Genomic DNA, 12,005 nt, shown 5'->3' with positions numbered 1-12,005 from the left:
ATTTGGTTTTCTGGTTTTTGTGAAAATGTTGCGTGCTAAATGCTACGCTAAATGCTAAGCTAGCTAGCAATACTCTTACACAAATGCTTGATTTGCTATGGTTCAAAAGCATATTTTGAAAACCTGAGATGACAGTGTTGTTAAGAAAAGGCTAAGCTTGAGAGCAGGCATATTAGTTTAATTTCATTTGCGATTTTCAGAAATCGTTAACGTTGCGTTATGGTAATGAGCCTGAGGCTGTATTCACGATCCCGGATACGGGATGGGTAGTATCAAGAAGTTAATCTCTTTTTAGATTTACTTTAATTTCAGAAAAATGTCATAACTGCTGTGTCTTTGGAATCATTAAAAGTGCAGACTTATTTTATCAAATAAATTCTGTAATTATTACATGATTAAACTAATCATGTAAATGTAATTAACTAGGAAGTCAGGGCACCAAGGAAAATATTCAGATTACAAAAAGTTAGAATTTTCCTAATATAACTTCAGATATTTTAATTAGTCTTCTAATTAATTAATTATTATTTACCTCCCGTTAATCTCATTCCAAACGTCGTAAATTGTTGGTTACCTGCACAAACCCAGCCTTTACTATGAATCATCCATACACCAATTGGCTTAATAATTTATTTATTAACAAACTAACTAAATAATCACATAAATGCATAAACAAACAAACAAACTGTAGATATGGTTACAGGGAAATGATAGTCAGAGGTTCCCTAGTGGGCTAAGCCGATATGACAGCTTGGTGGACAAAGGGAAGTGGGTGTGGACTGAGAAAGAAGCGGAAAAGACAAGAGGAATCACTACACAGTTGATAATTATATGAATTGAAAATCCTTTGCACATCAATACTCACTCGTTCGTGAATAATCGCAATCAATATACATTTACTCCCAGTGTCGTGATTTCTGTTGGAATCCGGTCCTTCTGCGGAGTCAGTTCATCAGAGTCTTCCTCTCTCTGCTTCCCTGAAGATCAAAGTCTTTTGTGGTTATAATGGATACTTCAGAGTACCATTCCGAAATGTTCACATAGATAGATGTTTCGGCAGGTATCGGTATTCACAATCCCAGGTTTACATCATTTCTGTCTGCAGACTAGTAATTAGTATCTAAGATTTGCTCTTATTCTGTCGGGATCGATAGTCTCAGAGTTGAACCATTTCCACCCGTGGGCCAACGATCCACCAGGTATGGTTAGGAATTCAACATCCATTGCAACGTGGAACTGACACTGAGGTTTTTGTGGCATGAAGAGGATTTTGTCAGGAGGGGGGTTTATTCGTAACAATAGAAAAGGTGGTTCGATGATGCCAGATCATGTCTGTTGTGCTCACGGGGGCGGGCCAATGACTTACTTCAACTTTAAAGGGAATTCAATTCTCTCACATTAAAGGTTTAACATCACATTACATCATTTCACAACTAGCTTCTGCTTTACTCATTCAGAGATATAGTTATGTGTGTTTCCTATCCTCTCTGAGGTCACCAAAGAAAACACACTTGTCATACCCATCACTTAAGTGTCCACAGACCATTCCCACAAGTGGACATTTTGTTTAAAAATCCCATTTTGTGGATTTAGGTGTTCGCCATGTGAAATCCTTTGTTCTCTCTGTGTCTCTCCTTCTGCATGGCCAGGGGGAGGGAAACTTCTCCAGGAATTTATGGCCTGCGATAACAGAACCTGGATGTAGGAGAGTGTGAAAGAGAGGGGGATGCCACAACCTATACCCAGAAAGGGCCACATCATGACACTATGCAAGTGGTGTATAGACTTTCACTAGGCATTGTATAGTAGGTCATGTATGGCTCACTTGATAAAGAACAATACCTGTTGCCAGAAGTGAAGGGTCAGTGCTGGGCACTAAGAACTAAGTTAACAGTTTCAGAGAGCTCAGTGCTGGAACAAACATAATGGACATCTTTGACTGTCTAAATGTGGAGGATGGATCAGTAACACACTCTTTCTGATTTTGTTTTCTAGATAAAACCAACAAAATCTGCACTAAAACTGTATGAGGGGAGAGGAGGCAATATAACACGCACATAATATGAAGTAGTCTGGGGTTGCATCTCATCTCTCTCTCCATTGATGATGATGAAAACAAAATGTTAGATGAAAGACACCTAGTATTTGAGACCAACCAGGTATTCCCTTTAACCTGTCCAGTTCATTAAAAACATCAGTACAGCAAACTTTGATCTCCACATGAGAACCCCCCTAAACAAAGCTGCTCTGTGTGTTCCCTGAGTCTGAGGTGCAGGTACCAAGGTTGGGGTCAATTCCATTTTAATGCCAGACAATTCAGAAAGTAAACCAAATCAACCAATCCAATTCCACATTTTCCTAATCAGTACTTACTGAATTGACTGGAATTGACCCCAAACCTGGATGGTGTTACTCATCTTGAAGTACTTCAGAGCAGTGAACGAGATCCTGATCATGCACTCTGGCTCCGGCACCTCAGCGTGTTCTTTACTTGCTCCCTGAACTCCTCTGAGATGAAGTAGTAGATGAATGGATCCACACAGCTGTTGAGGCTGGCCAGACACAGGGTGGTGATGTAGAAGCCGTAGTCATTGTGCACTACTTGAGCCAGCAGGAGAGAGTAGTGCACCAGCATCATGATGTTACTGGGGGTGAAACAGACCAGGAAAATGATCAGCACAGTAATTATGAGCACCACAGCCTTGCGCCGATTCTTGGTGATGCTGGCGTCCGTCATTGAGTTCTTCAGGGACTTGAGCATCAGAACATTAACCACCACACACAACACGGTGGGAACTACAAATCCCAGGGTTCCCATGGTCAGGAAGTAGCCAGCAGCCATGCTATTCTGGCTTGGCCGGGTGACATCGTGGCAGGTGATGATGTTGAGGTTGGTCACCTTGACTGTCTGGTCGTAGAGGTAGAGAGGGGTGGTCAGCAGCCAGACCCCCACCCAGACTGTGACCGAGACACCGATGGCTACATGGTTGTTCCTACAATCCTGGGAGAGGGGGTAAACAATGGCCCAGTAGCGCTGGACACTGATACAGGTGATGAAGAGGATGGAGCAGTACATGTTCCCATAGAAGAAGCCCACCAGGACTTTACACAGCCTCTCTCCATAGATCCAGTCGTTACCGTTGAAGTGGTAGGCGATCTTCAGAGGCGTCCAGATGACAAAGAGCAGGTCAGACAGAGCCAGGTTGGCCATGTAGATGGCGGCAGGGTGCTTCTTCTTGGTCCTGAACAGGAAGACCCAGATGGCCATGGCGTTGGTGGGCAGCCCCACAGCAAACACCACTATGTAGACAATGGGGAAGAACACAGTGGTCAGATGACTGTCCAGAACCATGCAGGCCTCCAGGGAGACCTGGACTCCAGCCGCTGTCTCATCCCCCGTGAAGCCTCGGTCTTCAACGCCAGCATTAAACCGCTCTGAGAAACAAGATGAAAATAAACAGGGGTGTTTGAGGAATTCCAAAAATTAGGTTACAATGTATGCCATTTGAATTCAATAGCCATTTGAGTTTTATTGCATACTTAAAATATTACTTTTCTAATTGTTCTAATGCAGTGTTGAAAAAGTACCTTTTGGGGGGGGGGGGGGTATCCGTACTTATCTATTTATATTTTTGACAACTTTTACTTCACTACGTTCCTAAAGACAATATGTACTTTATACTCCCATTAATTTCCCCTGACACCAAAAAGTAGTCGTTACATTATTCTTGCTGAGGCAGGAAAATCTAACCTATCAATCTAATACTTTATTAGGGTTGCAAAGGGTCGGAAACTTTTCGAAAACTTTCCGGAATATTTCCCTGAAATTTTACATTGTAAGTTAAGCCCTGGAATTTGGGGAATTCTGCTTAAAGTTCATGAAAAAAAGTTAGCTTATAACAGTGAACCTTTTTCTGTGGGGTACACATAAGGCAATTCTTGGTCTTGTGGCATATTTTGGTTAAACTATCCCCAATTCAATGGAATTGCAACCCTTTGCACACACAGTACATTCTTCCATCACATGTACAGCTGATTCTCAAGATCTTCCACACTAATGTGATGCTATTGAGCCCACACTACTACACTGTCTGAGCCAAGGACCACATGCTTTCTGGTAAGTTTTGATTACAATACTGGGTGGGGTGAATATATTGTATATGACATAGATGATTTTCTGTTAACTAGTAAATAGTAGCCTACAGCAAAGTGTGTTTAAATCATTTGTAACTTCTTAACAACTTCTGCTAGTTAGTATTTGCTACCATGTGGGTTTTAGCTTGAGCCTGCTAACTGAGAAGGGATAATTCACCTGTTTCCATATATGTTTCATTAAAAAAAAGTCTTACAAATGAGTTGTTTAATCTAACTGCTTAACTATTTATCTGTACATGTTTTTTTTTAACCTAGTCTGTACAGGAAAATGCCATGGGCACTATCTGATGTGTGAAGACAGTTCACTGCAGCTAATGTAGAAGGAAAAGCTGTGTACATTTGCCAACACTGTTCCAAATCATATGTGAAAAAAGTAACAAAGATGAAGAATCATCTTCCCAAGTGCATAAAGATCCCCTAGTGCTCACAACAAGCAACCTCTGACAAAAGTCCCTCTACTTCTATTCAAGGTGAAAATGATGAATCAAACACCTTAACGATAGCAACAGCTCATGGTCCTCCTGGAATTAGAAGGTTTTTTTGACTCAATGGAGGAACGTGGTCAGAGAAAAGCTGATGAATGTCTTGCTCGAGCTGTGTATGCAACTGGTTCACCTCTGATGCTCACAGGCAATGTGTAATGGAAGAGAATTCTGAATGTTCTTCACCCAGCATACACCCCTCCAACCAGACATGCTTTATCTACTCATTTGCTGGATGAAGAGTTCAACAGATTTCAAGTGAAGGTCAAGCAAATCATAGAGAAAGCAGACTGTATTACAATCATCTCTGGTTGGTGGTCGAATGTTTGTGGGCAAGGGATAATTAACTACATCATCTCAACCCGTATTCAAGAGCACAGACACAAGGGACAACAGACACTCCGGTCTCGCCATTGCAGATGAGCTGAAGGCAGTCATCAATGACCTTGGACCACAGAAGGTATTTGCACTGGTGACAGACAATGCTGCGAACATGAAGGCTGCTTGGTATAAAGTGGAGGAGTCCTACCCTCACATCACACTCATTGTCTGTGCTGCTCATGCATTGAATCTGCTCCTCAAGGACATCATGGCACTGAAAACAATGGATACACTCTACAAGAGAGCCAAAGAAATGGCTAGGTATGTGAAAGGTCATCAAGTTATAGCAGCAATCTCACAAAGCAAAGTGAAAAGAATAAGAGCACCACATTGAAATTGTCCAGCAACACCCATTGGGGTGGTGTTGTCATCATGCTTGACAGTCTACTGGAGGGGAAGGTGTCCATCCCAAAAATAGCCATACCACAGTCTGCCAATATGGACAGCCCCATCAAGAGGATCCTACTGGATGATGTATTTTGGGAAGCAGCCTGAAGCTCCTGAAACCTATAGCAGTCGCCATTGCACGGTTTGAGGGAGACAATGCGGAAGGTAGCCTAGTGGTTAGGGCGTTGGACTAGTAACCGGAAGGTTGCTAGATCGAATCCCCGAGCTGACAAGGTAAAAATCTGTTGTCCCTGAACAAGGCAATAAACCCACTGTTCCTAGGCCGGCATTGTAAATAAGAACGTTCTTAACTGACTTGCCTAGTTAAATAAAGATAAAATAAAAATGTCATCCTGTCTGATGTTCAGACTGCTTGTAGATGTAAGAGAAGAAATCCGTACTGCCCTGCCCACTTTACTGTTGCTCCAAGCAGAGGAAACCACAGTTCTGAAATACATCAAATATCGTGAAGACATCTGCCTGAAGCCCATACACGCCGCAGTGTACATGTTGGACCCCAAGTATGCTGGCAAGAGCATGAGATCTCTCTGGTGCAGAGATCAACAAGGCCTACGGTGTCATCACTACTGTGTCTCATCACCTTGGCCTCGATGAGGGCAAGGTTCTTGGCAGTCTGGCGTAGTACACTTCCAAGCAAGGGCTTTGGGATGGAGATGCAATATAGCAGTTGTGCCAACATATCTCATCAGCCACCTGGTGGAAGGGACTTTATGGATCTGAGGCTCTTTCCCCTGTTGCTTCCATCATCCTCCAAATCCCACCAACATCAGCCGCCTCAGAGCGCAACTGGTCCCTGTTTGGGAAGACGCATATCAAAGCATGCAACAGGCTGACCAATCCAAGGGTTGAAAAATTGGTGGTCAACCGGGCAAATTTTTGGCTTTTTGAGCCTGACAATGAGCCACCCTCAACAAGGTTGGAAAGTGACAGTGAAGATGAGGCCTCAGAGTCTGATGTTCAAGAGGTGGACATTGAGGAGGTCCAGGGAGAAGACATGGAAGCCTGAGAGGAAGACAACCAATGCTTTAGTTTCTAGACTATCATTTTACAGATGTATGTTGAAAATGTTTTTGGGAGATGTGATGGATCATTGTTAATCATTCAATATTCCCTTTCTTTTGTTGTTCAGTGAAATCATCCCATTCTAATTCAACTCGTTTAATTTAAAAAAAGTTCAATTCGTAAATATTTTTTTTATAAAAAAAAAAATCTATTGGAAGGATTTAACCATTTGCAATTATGTCTACTTATGATAAGGTAAAAGGTTTATGTTTCTGTCTCCAGATGATATGGTAAATATATCCAATGCAAAAAACATCTACATTTATATAGTATTAATTTGCATATATTTCCATCAATTCCCGTCAATTTCCACTTAAAGTTTCCACCTCTGAATATTCCACAAAATGTGCAACCCTAGTTGTCATCCCTACACTCTTTTATCTGGCAGACTCACTTAACTTAAATACTGTGTTTGTAAATTATTTGTGAGTTCCAGTTGTGTTTTTATTGTGCAGTCTGGTTTGCTTAGTATAAGCAATTATCAATTATGAACATTTTGTAGGTTTTCCATGACTGTACTTAAGTATATTTAGAACCATGTACTTTTATACTTTTACTCTAGTAGCGTTTTACTTTGTGAATATTGGTCTTTTTTTAAGGTATCCTACCTTTTACTCAAGTATGACAATTGAGAACTTTTATCACCACTGTTCTTATGCAAACTACAGTTGAAGTCGGAAGTTTACATACACCTTAGCCAAATACATTTGAACTCAGTTTCACAATTCCTGACATTTAATTCTAGTAAAAAGTCCTTGTCTTAGGTCAGTTACGATCATCACTTTATTTTAAGAATGTGAAATGTCAGAATAATAGTAGAGAGAATTATTTATTTCAGCTTTTATTTCATTCACCACCTTCCCAGTGGATCAGAAGTTTACATAGACTCAATTAGTATTTGGTAGCATTGCCTTTAAATTGTTTAACTTGGATGAAACGTTTCGGGTAGCCTTCCACAAGCTTCCCACAATAAGTTGGTTGAATTTTGGCCTATTCCTTTTGACAGAGCTGGTGAACTGAGCCAGGTTTGTAGGCCTCCTTGTTCGCACATGCTTTTTTCAGTTCTGCCCACAACTGTTCTATAGGATTGAGGTCATGGGCTTTTTCTTTTCTTGGGGTCATTGCCCATTTGGAAGACCCATTTGCAACCAAGCTTTAACTTCCTGACTGATGTCTTGAGATGTTGCTTCAATATATCCACATAATTTTCCTTCCTCATGCCTCATGATGCCATCTATTTTGTGAAGTGCACCAGTCCCTCCTGCAACAAAGCACTCCACAACATGATGCTGCCTCCCCCATGCTTCACGGTTGGGATGGTGTTCTTCGGCTTGCAAACCTCCCCCTTTTCCCTCCAAACATAGCGATGGTCATTATGGCCAAACATACCTATTTTTGTTTCTTCAGACCAGACGACATTTCTCAAAAAAGTATGATCTTTGTCCCCAAACTGTAGTCTGGCTTTTTTATGGCGGTTTTGGAGCAGTGGCTTCTTCCTTGCTGAGCGGCCTTTCAGGTTATGTCAATATAGGATTCGTTAAACTGTGGATATAGATACTTTTATACCCGTTTACTCCAGCATCTTCACAAGGTCCTTTGCTGTTGTTCTGGGATTGATTTGCACTCTTCGCACCAAAGTACGTTCATCTCTAGGAGACAGAACACGTCTCCTTCCTGAGCGGTATGACAGCTGTGTGATCCCATGGTGTTTATACTTGTGTACTATTGTTTGTACAGATGAACGTGGTACCTTTAGGCGTTTGGAAATTGCACCCAAGGATGAACCAGACTTGTGGAGGTCTACAATTTTCTTCCTGAGGTCTTGGCTGATTTCTTTTGATTGTCCCATGATGTCAAGCAAAGAGGCACTGCGTTTCAAGGTATGCCTTGAAATACATCCACAGGTACACCTCCAATTTACTCAAAGAATGTCAATTAGCCTATCAGAAGCTTCTAAAGCCATGACATCATGTTTGGGAATTTTCCAAGCGGTTGAAAGGCACAGTCAACTTGGTGTATGTAAACTTCTGACCCACTGGAATTGCGATACAGTGAATTATAAGTGAAATAATCTGTCTGTAAACAATTGTTGGAAAAATGACTTGTGTCTTGCACAAAGTAGATGTCCTAACAGACTTTCCAAAACTATAGTTTGTTAACAAGACATTTGTGGAGTAGTTGAAAAACGAGTTTTAATGACTCCAACCTAAGTGTATGTAAACTTCCGACTTCAGCTGTATATCAAAAGTAAACACTTTTAAAAATCAACTAATAAGATTCCAGAGGGGTATACTACAAAGCAGGTTCAAGGTGTTACACGGAACCCAAACCGGCTGCGCGCGTGCGCCATCGTTAATAAATTTATTTTGTCCCCCCACACCCAACGAGATCATGACATGCAGGTTAAAATATCAAAACAAACTTAACCAATTATATTCATTTGGGGACAGGTCAAAAAGCATTAAACATTTATGGCAATTTTGCTAGTTAGCTTGTACTTTGTCCTATTTAGCTAGCTTTCTGTTGCTAGCTAATTTGTACTGGGATATAAACATTGAGTTGTTATTTTACCTGAAATGCACAAGGTCCTCTACCCTCTACTCATAGAACTGATTTCTATTTTAGCCCTTGGCACCGCAGATGCTCGTTGGCGCGTGCGAGCAGTGTGGGTGCAATAATTGAATAACATAGATTTCTAAATGTATTTTGCGACGCGAGCGGTGTGGTCAGCCTGTTAGCCTAAACTTTAAGCTTATCCTTCCAAGAAATGTAAAATGGGCATGGTCTATTTAAGGCCATTTATTTTACCCCTCCCCCACACACCTTTATTTAACCAGGTAGGCTAGTTGAGAACAAGTTCTCATTTGCAACTGCGACCTGGCCAAGATCAAGCATAGCAGTGTGAACAGACAACAACACAGAGTTACACATGGAGTAAACAATAAACAAGCCAATAACACAGTAGAAAAATAATCTATATACATTGTGTGCAAAAGGCATGAGGATGTAGGCAATAAATAGGCCATAGGGGCGAATAATTACAATTTATCAGATTAACACTGGAGTGATAAATGATCAGATGAACATGTGCAGGTAGATACTGGTGTGCAAAATAGCAGAAAAGTAAATAAAATAAAAACTGTATGGGGATGAGGTACGTAAATTGGGTGGGCTATATACCGATGGACTATGTACAGCTGCAGCGATCGGTTAGCTGCTCAGATAGCCGATGTTTAAAGTTGGTGAGGGAGATAAAAGTCTCCAACTTCAGAGATTTTTGCAATTCGTTCCAGTCGCAGGCTGCAGAGAACTGGAAGGAAAGGCGGCCAAATGAGGTTTTGGCTTTAGGGATGATCAGTGAGATACACCTGCTGGAGTGCCTGCTATGGGTGGGTATTGCCATCGCCATGCACCACAGACTAAAATAAAATGTTTGCATCTACCGGTTGTTAGTATTTTTGTCCATTAATGTTAGTATTTTCAAATGTAAACATAAATATTTCAAAAACTTCTAAAATGTATATTTATACTACTATCATCAACATTTTAATGAAGTTGAACCACTATAAAATGGACTTACATCAATAATTTCAAAGCTCACTACATTAAATTACACACCATTTAAATTTCAGTGTTACAAATACGACCATATTTAGTAACTTATTTTGAAGAGATGGTGATTGGGTCTAAATAGGTATTTCTTGTTTGGTATTCTAATCTACCTGGCATGATGACTCCAGTTTCAACTGTTCTGCCTGCGGCTATTGAATCCTGACCTGTTCACCGGACGTGCTACCTGTCCCAGACCTGTTATTTGACTATGTTGGTCATTTATGAACATTTGAACATCTTGGCCATGTTCTGTTATAATCTCCACCCGGCACAGCCAGAAGAGGACTGGCCACCCCTCATAGCCTGGTTCCTCTCTAGGTTTCTTCCTAGGTTTTGGCCTTTCTAGGGAGTTTTTCCTAGCCAAAATGCTTCAACACCTGCATTGCTTGCGGTTTGGGGTTTTAGGCTGGGTTTCTGTACAGCACTTTGAGATATCAGCTAATGTAAGAAGGGCTATGTAAATACATTTGATTTGATTTAAATTCAGTGTACTTGTCTGTAGCTTCCATTTCCTGAAAGTCAGACTCTTTCCACACCCAAACAAATTTCTCTGCTTCAGAAGCATTTGCTTTGACCACATTTTGTGTGCTTAACCTTAGATATATTCTCCAGGCTTGCCCAGAGAAAAATGTTGATATGTTGTCCATTTTCTATTCTACATAACATTTTCTTATAAAAAATGCGGCAAAAATGCATTTTATGTACGTCTTTATTAATCTTTCTGTCTGTAAAATACTAAAGTATTCATCCACAATCTGCTCTGCACAAGTCCTGGAGTGTCTTTACAAAATGAAACCAAACTATTTAGGGTGTCTTCATCCAACTGATAAACGTTGATTATTTTATGATTAAGGGGAAACAATTACCTTTTTATGGTGTGGTCCCTGGCCTTAACTAAGCAACCAAAACCGCATATTTAATTTGAGCTTTCTTTATGAATCAGACAAATAGTTATTTCTGGTTGTTTACCAAATTTAGCTGGCTAACTCATTGCTCCTGCTTTTCAATATACCCTTCGGACGGTCATCTCGATTTTGCGAAGTACAGCGTGTCATTCACAAGTGGGATGATGACTTCATCACTCATTGTCGTCTTGAGGTCAGTAACCACACCGACATTGCAAATACCATCACAACATAACAAGCAAGTGTATTTTACAATATCTGTATTAATTCAGGAATCAGAGGGGATCCGACTCAACAAATTTGTCCATCAAGGCATTAAAGAATATCACAATGTCGTTTATCTGATCGAAGAAAAAAAACAGAATGAGAGAAATAGAGGGAAAAGGCCTTCTCTTACCATTTTTCTGAGACAGACATAGTTCGGTGCATGCCAATAAAAACATAAGATTCAACCAATGCCGCTTGAAACTCATGTTCCACAACTTCCACAAAACTTTCCAGCAATAATCTACCTGCGATGTACGAAGAGTGTTGAATGCTGATTCAAGCGTTTGTGTATTCCTTTTGTCTGTGTAACTTTGAAGTCAACTGTAGCCAGCAGATCCGACGCGCTTGCTTATAGCTGCACTAGGGTCAGACAGGCTTCCTATATAGATTAAGACCCAGCAGTGCCAGCGTGAGATATGTCTCAGAAAATCTACCTCAATCCAGGGATGACAAATGCGCTGCACTCTGAATTGTCCCTTTATCCCAGTTTTTCTGTATCTTAATCTACACAGTAAACCTGTCTGACCCTAGTGCAATTGTAAGCAAATTGGTCAATCTGCTGGCTACAGTCAAATGAAAACACTGTGTGTGTATATATATATATATATATATATATATATATATATAATATGACATTTGTAATGTCTTTATTGTTTTGAAACTTCTGTATGTGTGATGTCTACTGTTAAATTTTTATTGTTTATTTCACTTTATATATTATCTACCTTACTTG

At 40.5% G+C, this 12,005-nt stretch overlaps 1 pseudogene; it reads right to left on the bottom strand.

The window, feature by feature from the left end:
- Window positions 1–616: 616 nt before the first annotated feature.
- On the bottom strand, window positions 617–11,607 carry LOC135518088 (proteinase-activated receptor 2-like; annotated as a pseudogene).
- Between the last annotated feature and the right edge of the window lie 398 nt (window positions 11,608–12,005).

This window comes from Oncorhynchus masou, chromosome 28 (assembly GCF_036934945.1).
Source record: "Oncorhynchus masou masou isolate Uvic2021 chromosome 28, UVic_Omas_1.1, whole genome shotgun sequence".
In the NCBI taxonomy this organism is placed as follows: Eukaryota; Metazoa; Chordata; class Actinopteri; order Salmoniformes; family Salmonidae; genus Oncorhynchus; species Oncorhynchus masou.
The sequence above is the reverse complement of the archived record's forward strand: the minus strand, read 5'-3'. Positions and strand labels throughout refer to the sequence as shown.